Genomic DNA, 10,817 nt, shown 5'->3' on the forward strand with positions numbered 1-10,817 from the left:
ACTCCAATCTCAGGGTCTCAGGGTGAAGGGCAGATTCTTGGGGTCACACAGTCTGGAACTGAACTCCTTCAAACGCTGATCTGATACCTGAGCCTTCCGAGCGGATTTGATCGGTGGCCGCACACGGCAAGACTCGATTTGGATCTACAGTATCGTCTAGTGTTCAGGTCTATTGGCCACCAGCCCAACAGGCATCGGCACAGTATCTAAAGGACTCTACCACCTAAATTTTGCAAATACTTTACATTGTTATTTTACACAACCGTGATATACAGTGCCGTGCAAACATTTTAGGTAGGTGTGAAAAAATGCTGTAAAATAAGAATGCTTTCAAAAATAGACATGTTTCACAAAGACTGAGCAACAAGACACAAGGTAGTTATACCTATACCTGGGAACTTCTGGGCTCCGGCTATCCGGAGCCTTCCCTTGCGGGATGCGGCCAGGGCTGCCTACTGACGTCAGCGGGCGGTCCCGTGACGTTGGTGGGAGCCCCCACTGATGTCAGTGGGAGGTCCTCCTGATGTCAGTAGAAGGACCTAGCTCCCGGAGGATTCGGGTCTTGACCCGGAGAACCGGTGCTTCAACCGGCAATCTCCGGGCAAACCAGGAGAGTTCCCAGGTATGGTTATACCGCATCAGCAAGGTCTCTCCCAGGCATGAGTTCTTAGATGTTCTATTCAAGCTCTTTTGATGCAGCAGATGAAAGACACATCATGTACCTACCAGTCTTGCCACCAGCTGGCTCTATGGTCTCCACCATGCCCCTGTCAAGTGTGTGTCACACCTGTGGCCAGTCAGGTAATTATAACCACAGTTTATCCCAGGCTCCATTCGTGGAGCATTGTTGAGGATCTTGCTTGATTGTGCTCTGCATTTTCTGGTTATGACTCCTGGCTGGTTGGACTCTGTTCGTGATCGCCTGGTTGTGATTATCTGGATTTTGATCTTTGGCTTGGACTGTGATTATTCTTTGGGTTATAATTTGGTACCGTGCTATTGTTGCTTACTGTGTATGACCTTGGCTTGCCTGACCTCATCTCCCCAGACTCCGCTGCCATCTGCCAGTTTCCTCACTCCTTTCCACTGCCAGTTCCCTGCTCCTTGCCTGTTGATGGCGCCTAGGAAGAAGCCTAAAGCTGCAAGACAGCCATCTGCATCCAGGTGCATCTACACCTATCTAGCCCACAGAGGGTCCTGATCCTGGACCTCTCCCTGCACCAGACCCGGCACCTGCAGCCCCGACACATGCTTTTGCCTAGGGCTGCAACTAACGATTATTTTCCCGATTAATCGGATAAAAAAAATGAATGTAAATTTTTCATTTATTTAAAATAATTTAATAAACAAATTATGTTAAAGACAAGAAATGCATTTTATCAGTTTTTTTTATTCTGCTGTTTGTATTTATTTCCCAACCAGCTCCCCCATTTATGCACATTTGAGCTTGCCACGCTGCCTCCCAGACATGCCACACTGCCTCCCAGACATGCCACTCCACTCTACCCCCACATATGCCACTGTGTCCCCTGACATGCCTTATACCCCCTGATACACCACTCCATCCTCCCCAGACATGCCACACTGCCTCTCAGACATGCCACGCTGCCCTCCCCACATACGCCACTCCACTCTACCCCCAGATATGTCACTCCACTCTACCCCCAGATATGCCTTATACACCCTGATACACCACTCCGTCCTCCCCAGACATGCCACACTGCCCTCGCCACATATGCATTATATACCCTATATGCCTTATACCCCCAGATATGTCACTCCGTCCTCCCCACATATGCCTTATACCCCCCCAATATCTCATTGTCCCCTCATAGAGTCACAGACTCGTTTGCATCACACTGACACTTACTTTTATAAATAAATACAGGGTTAACCTTCACTGCCCCCAGGATTTAGATTCCCTTTTGTTTGCCCCCCTTTACCTCTAACTGCACCTTAAGTTAACTTTATTAAATTAACCCTCAGTCCTCATCATTAAATTAACCTAAATACCCCATCAACCACAACTACCCTAAATTAACCCTAAACACCCCTTCAACCACAACTGTCCCTAAATTAACCCTAAACACCCCATTAACCATAACTGCCCCTAAATTAACCCTAAACACCACATTAACCATAACTCCCCTAAAGTAACCCTAAACACCCCATTAACCACAGCATCCCCTAAATTAACCCTAAAGACCCCATCAACCACAACTGCCCCTAAATTAACCATTAACCAAAACTGCCCCAAATTAACCCTAAATACCCCATTAACCACAGCTGCCCCTAAATTAACCCTAAACACCCCATTAACCATAGCTGCCCCTAAATTAACCCTAAACACTCCATTAACCACAGCCGCCCCTAAATTAACCCTAAACACCCCATTAACCATAGCTGCCCCTAAATTAACCCCCACCTCCCCTAACTTTCAGCAGCCCAAATATGAATTTTATACTTACAGTTAGATGAGTGTCACAGCCATGTGGTTCTGGAGGAGGAAGGGGCGGGGCCAGTTGTCACAGTGATTACAGGGAGGGACTGGTAAGTAGGAACTGCTGCTGTGAGTCACTGAAACGGATTATATAATGAGGGGTATTTTTCAGAGCATTTGCTCTGAAAAAGCCCTCATTTTATAATCGATAAAAATCGATTCAACTAATCGATAATGAAATTTGTTGGCAATGATTTTCATTATCGATTATTATCGATTTTATCGATTAGTTGTTGAAGCGCCACTTTTGTCCCTTCAAAATCAGAAGATGTCCAGTAGTGCCATCAGCTCAGTATTGGCAGAAAACAGTGGGACCCTGGTACACCCATCTACTGTATGGAAGTCTGGTTAGAAGTGGTCTACATGGAAGACTTGTAGCCGAAAAGTCCAAGTGCCTCAACTATTCACGAAAACACCGGGACTGGGGTGCAGAAAAATGGCAGCAGGTGCTCTGGCCTGATGAGTTGAAATTTGAAATATTTGGGTGTAGCAAAAGGCTGGAGAGCGGAACAAGAATGACTGCAGGCTACAGTGAAGCATGGTGGATCATTTCTGCAACTGGAGTTGGGGATTTGGTCAGAATGCATGGTCTCCTCAATGCTAGAAAGTACAGGTAGATACTTATCCATCACAAAATACCATCAGGAAGGCCCCAAACATACAGCCAAAGCCATTAAGAACTATCTTCAGCATAAGGAAGAACTAGGAGTCCTGGAAGTGATGGTTTGGCCCCCGCAGAGCCCTAATATCAAAATCATCAAGTCTGTCTGGGATTACAGGAAGATAGGGGAGCAATTTAGGCTCCTAAATCCATAGTGGAGCTGTGGTTAGTTCTCCAAGATGCCGAGTTCTCCTACCTGCCGAGTTCCTTTAAAATCTGTGTGCGAGTGAACCTAGAAGAATTTATGCTGTTTTGAAGGCAAAGGGCGGTCACCAAATATTGATTTGATTTAGATTTTTCTTCTGTTCATTCTCTTTGCATTTTGTTAATTGAAAAAAAGAAACTATTTTTGAAAGCATTCTTGCTTTACAGCATCTTTCACACCTGCCTAAAACATTTGCACAGTACTGTATATATAAAACAAAACAGTACACACACACACACACACATATATATATAAAAAATTCTAAACATTGTTTAACGTTATATACTTTTTATACACACTGGGCTACAGACTCAGAAACTAAAAGTTTTGGACAGACAATCTGGAAAAGATACCAAACTCTGGTAAGATGCTGTGAGTTCTGGATTCCTGTTTATAAACAGAATAATACTTTCTAGGAAAATACATAAAAACTGGAATGGCAGTTGCCATGGCTCCGCAGTAAAAGGTACTTTAGGTTAAGTAGTTAAACAGTCATTATTCTCAATGATTGCTATCGTCTTTCATAAGGAAAAAAGGGGCAAGCGCAGGATTGACAGCCAAAAACAATATGTCAAGATGAGCTAAAATAATAATAGCTTCTGGCAATCCCCGTCTCCCCCTGAGCTGCTTGTGTATGGAATTTGGAGAATGGAATTTGAACTCACGTTGAAATTAAAAGAACCGCCTGGTGGTGATGTGTCATCCAAAGTGAACATAATAACACCTATAATACTGAAAACCCCAAAATATACATATAGTCTCGGCACACAGGGAAGTTGTTATAGAGTAAAGTGAATTAACAAAAATCAGCCGGAAAGGCTAAAAAATTTAAAATCCTGGCAAACGCTCCACCAGGAGAGTTGATAATTGGTTTGTTGGATAAAAAACATCTTTGAAGCAGTAAAACTCAAACGATTGAAAATTTTATAAAACAGGCAGAATTAATAACAATATTTTTATAAAGTTTTTTTTCTAAATTATCTTGATTTTCTGTTACATTGAGACATTATAATACATATGTGATGGGTACTGTGTGTTATATCGTAAAAGGTATGAAGTAACCACATTTTCTACAAAATCAGAGGACTGTTAGTAACAATCCATCCCATAACTTCAAGTTCTCTTACTGGAGAGGGTGGAAGAACTTGGCCGGCCGCACAGGGCCCTGACCTCAACCCCATCCAACACCTTTGGGATGAACTGGAACGGAGATTGCGAACCAGGTCTTCTCATCCAACATCAGTGCCTGACCTCACAAACGCTCTTTTGGCTAAATGGGCGAGATGTGTCTTTATCTTTTGGAAAAGTTAGATTTTTTTGGTTTTCTCGTAATAATCAATGAAGAAACAATATAGAACTTTAAGCACGAAAGCAGTATACACCAAGGTTGTTCCAACTGCTTGAGCCAGAGATCTGGAATGTTCCTGCAACTCTAGAATTTCTAGAGCAAAACTCTCCTTGCGCAGTCAGTGGCCCTTAGGCCTTCCCTGGCAGACAAGAGAAAACTAGTAATTAGCTAAAGGCTTATCAGTATACAGGGCATAAATAATCCTAAACTGAAGTCCAGTTCTATAGATTTCATTCTAAAAGTCAAGAGTTGAGCAAAAATCTAAAGAAAATACTTTAAGAGAATAAAAAAATTAACAATGACATTAAAATTAACAATTTTTAGACTTCACACTCTGGATAGCTTCAGTAAAGTGCTTTATTGCGCAGCAAGGTGACAGTAATCCCGTTGGGAAGGGATCAAACATAATTATTATGTTATTTCTTTTACGATGCAGGTTGTGGGTATTAGGAGGTTAGGTTGAATGATTCTCTGAATTAGGGTGGCTTTTAGTGAATACCTAAAGTCAGAAAAAGTAGGAGAACGTTGAAATTCCAGAGAACAGCATGGGTAAAATCTTGGAATTCATGAGTCGGAAGAAGTGGTGAGGAGACCGGAGAGTATTTGGAGATGAGAGCAGATACGTAGGGGAGGAATTGTAATTTTTATTCTGGAGGGTATGGACGGACTGTAATAGGGCAGCAGATGAGGAGCAACAGGATAAGAACATTATAGAGGTGCTCAGAATGCATTGGAGCCGAGAATGTGGGAGAGAGGGAGCTGCAAAAATTCAGAGAAGATATCAAAAGGGAATGGATTCTTATTTTAATAATAATCCTTTGAGGAAAGGATGAACTTGAGACATATTCCGCAGGTGAAGACGGCTGGACTTGGTGGACTCCTGGATATGAGGGATGAAGGGAAGAGTGCAGTCAAGTGTAAATTGTGAAGTTCTTCATAGTGGTTGAGGTGTCAGGAATGGTGGATAGTGAATAATGGGGAAACAGCAAGAAGCTCAGAGATGTTGAGAAGTTTCAAAGTTGTGGCATGTTAGAAGAGAGGGCAAGAGGTTAGATGACAAAGATGTAAACTGGAACATTGGCATAGAGGTGGTGCTCGAACTCAACGTCAAGTATCAACGTCAAATAAAATTCCTCCTGAGTTCATAGGCGAAGCACTTTAATGCCACTTTCCGGACTGTCTTTCATAATGTGTCCGCGGGGCATTGTAAACATCCATCAGTGGAAACCCGAGAGCGGGGCATTTATATGTAAACAATAGACCTTGTCACACTAATTCCTTTACATCAACTAAACGGGTGACAGCTACCCCCCCCGCCAGCATTATTAATCCCTTAATTAATTATACAAACTAAATTCCATTTGAAGAATGTGCCACTAATCAGCCAGATTTATGTGTTATGTATTTGTAACTGCTATACAAGGGCACCCATATACTCAGACCCCCCCGAAGGATAGCCTCCAACATTTCAGGTTTCAGGTCCTTTACTAATATAATCAAGTCATTTTGGCATAAAGGAGGATCCTGGCAGTCATATATTCAATGAATAATGCATTGTTTTTGGGGGACCCGGTTTAGTGTCACCACATTCTGCTTCCACATATTGAGGTGAATATTTGAATATTTGAGATTTTCATATTGCTGTTCCCTTAAGGGTACGGCTTGGAGTCCACATTCCTCCAACTTTAGTCTGGACTCGAAACAGATCACGCCGAGGGCTGTGGAAAACTCAGATAACTTTACACGTCCTCTTGATTGACTAAATATTTTATTAGATAAGGTCTGCAGGTATTTGGCACGTATTTAGTGAATGGATGTTATGCTGGTGTTCTATTGGAGCTGTCACTTTTTCCACATCCTACATGTTGCGGCTTTGTACAGCGTAAGATAAGCCATTTACTGCTCAAAAGTTTAGGGTCCTTTAGAAATGTTCTTGTTTTTTGAAACAAAAGCAGATTTTGTCCACTAAAATAACACAAAATGGATCAGAAATCCAGCACAGATGGGGTTAACGTTATTAATGACTATTGTAGCTGGAAATGGCTGGTTTTTAATGGAATCTCTTCATAGGCGTACAGAGGCCCTTTATCACTCCCATCACTCCTGTGTTCCAATGGCCCTTTATCACTCCCATCACTCCTGTGTTCCAATGGCCCTTTATCACTCCCATCACTCCTGTGTGCCAATGGCCCTTTATCACTCCCGTCACTCCTGTGTGCCAGTGGCCCTTTATCACTCCTATCACTCCTGTGTTCCAATGGCCCTTTATCACTCCCATCACTCCTGTGTTCCAATGGCCTTTTATCACTCCCATCACTCCTGTGTTCCAATGGCATATTGTGTTTGCTGATCCAAGTTTAAGTTTAAAAGGCTGATTGATTTCCTTGTTTTCCATGAAAACAGCTCAGTGTTACTTGTGTGCCATGGGAGCAGTCATCTAAAGTTCTTGTTCTCAGGAACCCCATTTAGTAATCGAGTTGCTGCTAATTATTCTTGATTCTTGGCTTTGCAAGAATTGGATAAGAAGAAGGAAGAGAACTGAACATTACTTAGATAACGCTAATTGTGCCACCTTGGGATCCAGATCATACCTTCCCCAAAAAAACAAATAGCTATAGAGTTGTACTGCAAAAGCTTGCAATCCATTATACGACAGTTAGCTAAAGGAATCATCTGTACCAAAATGTAAAAAACAAAATAACTTTCAGCTTCATACAACTTGCCAGTGACTTTTAAAGCGCCAGTTTGTCGAACATCACGGGAGGGTTTAATGAGACCCCCATGTGCATGCACGGAATGCGCTCCCATTGATTAAAGTTAGCGCACTTTCCTTCCATAGCCTGGCTGCTTCAGAGATGGACAGGGTTTGCGCTCCTGCCCTCGTAATGAACTGACCCAAGCATGGCTATCGGCACCTGCCCATATCGGTAGTAACGCTACACAAAGTTATTTATTGCACTAAACTGATACAAGTAGGATTAGAGGAAAGTGACAGGACTAAGGAGAATAAAAATGCAGGGTCTGGAGCTCACAGAGGGAACGTTCTGGCTGCGATGCCGTTTCTTCCATCACTAAGCACACATGTACACGCTGGCACACCTTGGCACCATGCGCTTTTTTCCTCAATGCCTCATTGCCTGTTAAAAGCAGGTCTAGAGTTACCGGTATTTAGAGTTTTAACACATCTTGTATTTACCTTCCAGCAATCATTAGATGCTCAGAATGAGATTTTTTGCTTTGCGGATGTTCTGAAATGGAAACATGCAACCAGGGCCGGCCTTAGGGGTGTGCGACATCTGCGGCCGCACAGGGCGCCATGGCAACAGGGGCACCGTCTGGGACTTAAATTATAACATCGTTTGTTTTTTTTTGTAACTTTATTTAACATCCTCCATGTTAAAGTTTTTTTTAACTTTATTTACCATGGAGGATGTTAAATAAAGTTAAACAAAAAAAAAAATGGTGTTTTCATTTAAGTCCCGGGCAGGGGCGCCGAGCTCTCCGTGACTCCGTCGCGGTACCGCCTTTCGTGCTGACCACCAGAATAATTCTGGTGCTCAGCTGTGAAGTGTGCACCGCGGCAGAGTGGGAAGACGGACGCCTCCCGCTCCCCCCGCAGGACTCCGGCAACAAGGTAAGTAAGGATAGAGGGTAGATAGTGAGAAGGGGCAGAGTGGGGAAGGCAGTGAGAAGGGGCAGAGTGGGGAAGGCAGTGAGAAGGGGCAGAGGGGGGAGATTTTTTTCCTTTCTTTTTTTTGGGATGGGGGGGCGCCAGAGAAGTAGTCCGCACAGGGCGCCAGAACACTTAAGGCCGGCTCTGCATGCAACAAAAGGCTTGATTACCCCCTAGATAAGGTGCCTTGTTGTATCTTAAAAGTCATTCTCAACAATAACCAGCACTTTAGTCCAGTGCAGGCGCATAACCAGAAACCACAGGGTCTAGTGCGAAAGTTGCCCCAAGCAACACATCTCACAGTGCCAGCTTTGCACCCAAACAGTTTGTGAGTTCCACCTTTCCCCTCAAACAACTTATCAGTTTAATCTTTGCCCCCAAACAGCTTGTCTGTACCATCTTTGTCCCAAACAACTTCACTTTGCCTTCTTTTGCCCCAAACAGCTTATCAAAAGCTGACCGCTGGGATATGTCATCATAAAGCATCGCTACATCAGAGGAAGGCCACACTGGAGCTGTGTGCAATTGTGGTCTGAACAGGGTATACATTTTTATTTTTCCCCTACTGCCCTTTTAGGTCCTTTTTGTTTATGTTACTTTTCCAATCACCACCTATGTTTGCCACCTATGTTTGCCTTTTGCATTATTACATGTCTGATGTCAAAATATTTTAGGAATCATTTAATAGAGTACATAGTATTCTATGCAGTGACTATACTGTATATAATTGAATTTATATGATTTTACCTCTTTCACTAGTGTAATATGCTATTTGAATAAACACACAATAAAAATATGACATACCACCAAAGTATCCCTCTTTAGGAAAAGCAGTCCCGCTTTCATCCCTAAATCCCTCCTTCCTCCCCTGGTATCAGTGTATCACAGTATATTAAAGTCACAAAAAGATGAGCTCTGCAGCACCACCTAGTGGCCAGTTGCAGTCCTACAGTAAAGCTGAGCTACCTACCATGCTCTTTTTACCAGCTCCTCCATGTGAACCTGGAAGGAAGAGCTTATGTTATCAATTAAAAGACAAATTGGGACGTCTGGCTCGAGTAATAAAATCATAGTCAGATCAGAAATGCAGTCAACTAAACACAATATTTGTTTTCTTTGCATGAGAGGATGGATAGACAATGACTTAGACATAAAAACATGTCCAGCTAAACTGGAATTTGGAGCCAAGATATTTTGCTGAGAAAAGAAAAAGCTAACAAGAGAAAGCTCTGTTGATAAATGCAGAATGAATCACAGATCCTCACTTTTGGCACTCAACGGCACCAGACACAGGAGGGAAGTATACTTCATAGAAGGAGAAGCGCTAGGACAGGAGGCCATAGATTAAGGCTGGAGGTTCAGAAGCTTGGGTTGTTTTTTTTAAATATGTTTTTATTGAAAGGGTGATGGGTACGTGGAACAGGCTTCCAGCAGACATGGTAGAGGTCAATACAGTAAGGAAATTTAAGCACGCATGGGATGAATATAAGACAAGGACTGAGTAAGGTCTGAATCTTTACACTGCCCGCAGACATGAGGGGACCACCCACAATGTCAGTGGGACCGCCTACCTGCATTCCCAAAAGAGAGGGCTCCGGGAGCCTGAATGTTCCCAGGTATGCCTATGTCATAAGTTCCAGTGTCACAGTCCAAGGGGAGAAGCCAGCTCTGTGAAGCTTGTATTGTAAGGAAAAAATGTAAATAGCAATCCTATCGCCTGTAATTAACCCTCGGTGAGCGTGCTTAAAAATCAGGACTGTACCGTGGAATTGAGTTACGCTTGTTTTACTTGGTATGACAGTTCGTCCTTAATCTGACCGGTCGGGCTGCAGAAATCCGGGGTTATTTAGGCGGTGTTTCCTGTAAAGGGGGAAATATTCCAAAGGACCGCGCAGCCAGAGATAAAGAAATATTTCTGCTTTTTGGGCTACTCCTGTGTCAAAACTCCAAAAGGCTAGGTGTATGACATCATATCCCAGAACTTGGAGAAAAAAAACTGGACAAGTAAGAGGGGCTTCCGTACTGTGGAACTGACTTAACCAAAAATCAGGACTGTCCCATGTGCATACCTGGCAACTCTTAGGGTTTTTGCCCCAATCTCAGGGTGAAGGGGCAGATTCTCAGGGTCTGGAGCTAATTCCTGTTCTGCCATGTTGTGATGATATCTAAAACTCTCAACTGGTGCTTTTGCTCCCAGTATCTAATGGTTGATATCCCTGCTTGAATGCAGGTGACTCGATTAAATGTATCATTAAATAATGACAAGTGGAGGTTTCCATGAGGACCGGTATTAGAGCCATTTGAGTGACACATTTGGCGAGTGACTACATAGAATCTTCACGATGGGCTATTAAAGGGTTAATATTTCAGGATTCTCCGGGTCAGCGCATTAAGAAGGTCCACAGGTATGGCCATACAACACGTGACATA

The sequence above is a fragment of the Sceloporus occidentalis genome, unplaced genomic scaffold (assembly GCF_023333645.1).
Source record: "Sceloporus occidentalis isolate IW3139 unplaced genomic scaffold, rSceOcc1.0.p SCAF_11, whole genome shotgun sequence".
Taxonomy (NCBI): Eukaryota; Metazoa; Chordata; class Lepidosauria; order Squamata; family Phrynosomatidae; genus Sceloporus; species Sceloporus occidentalis.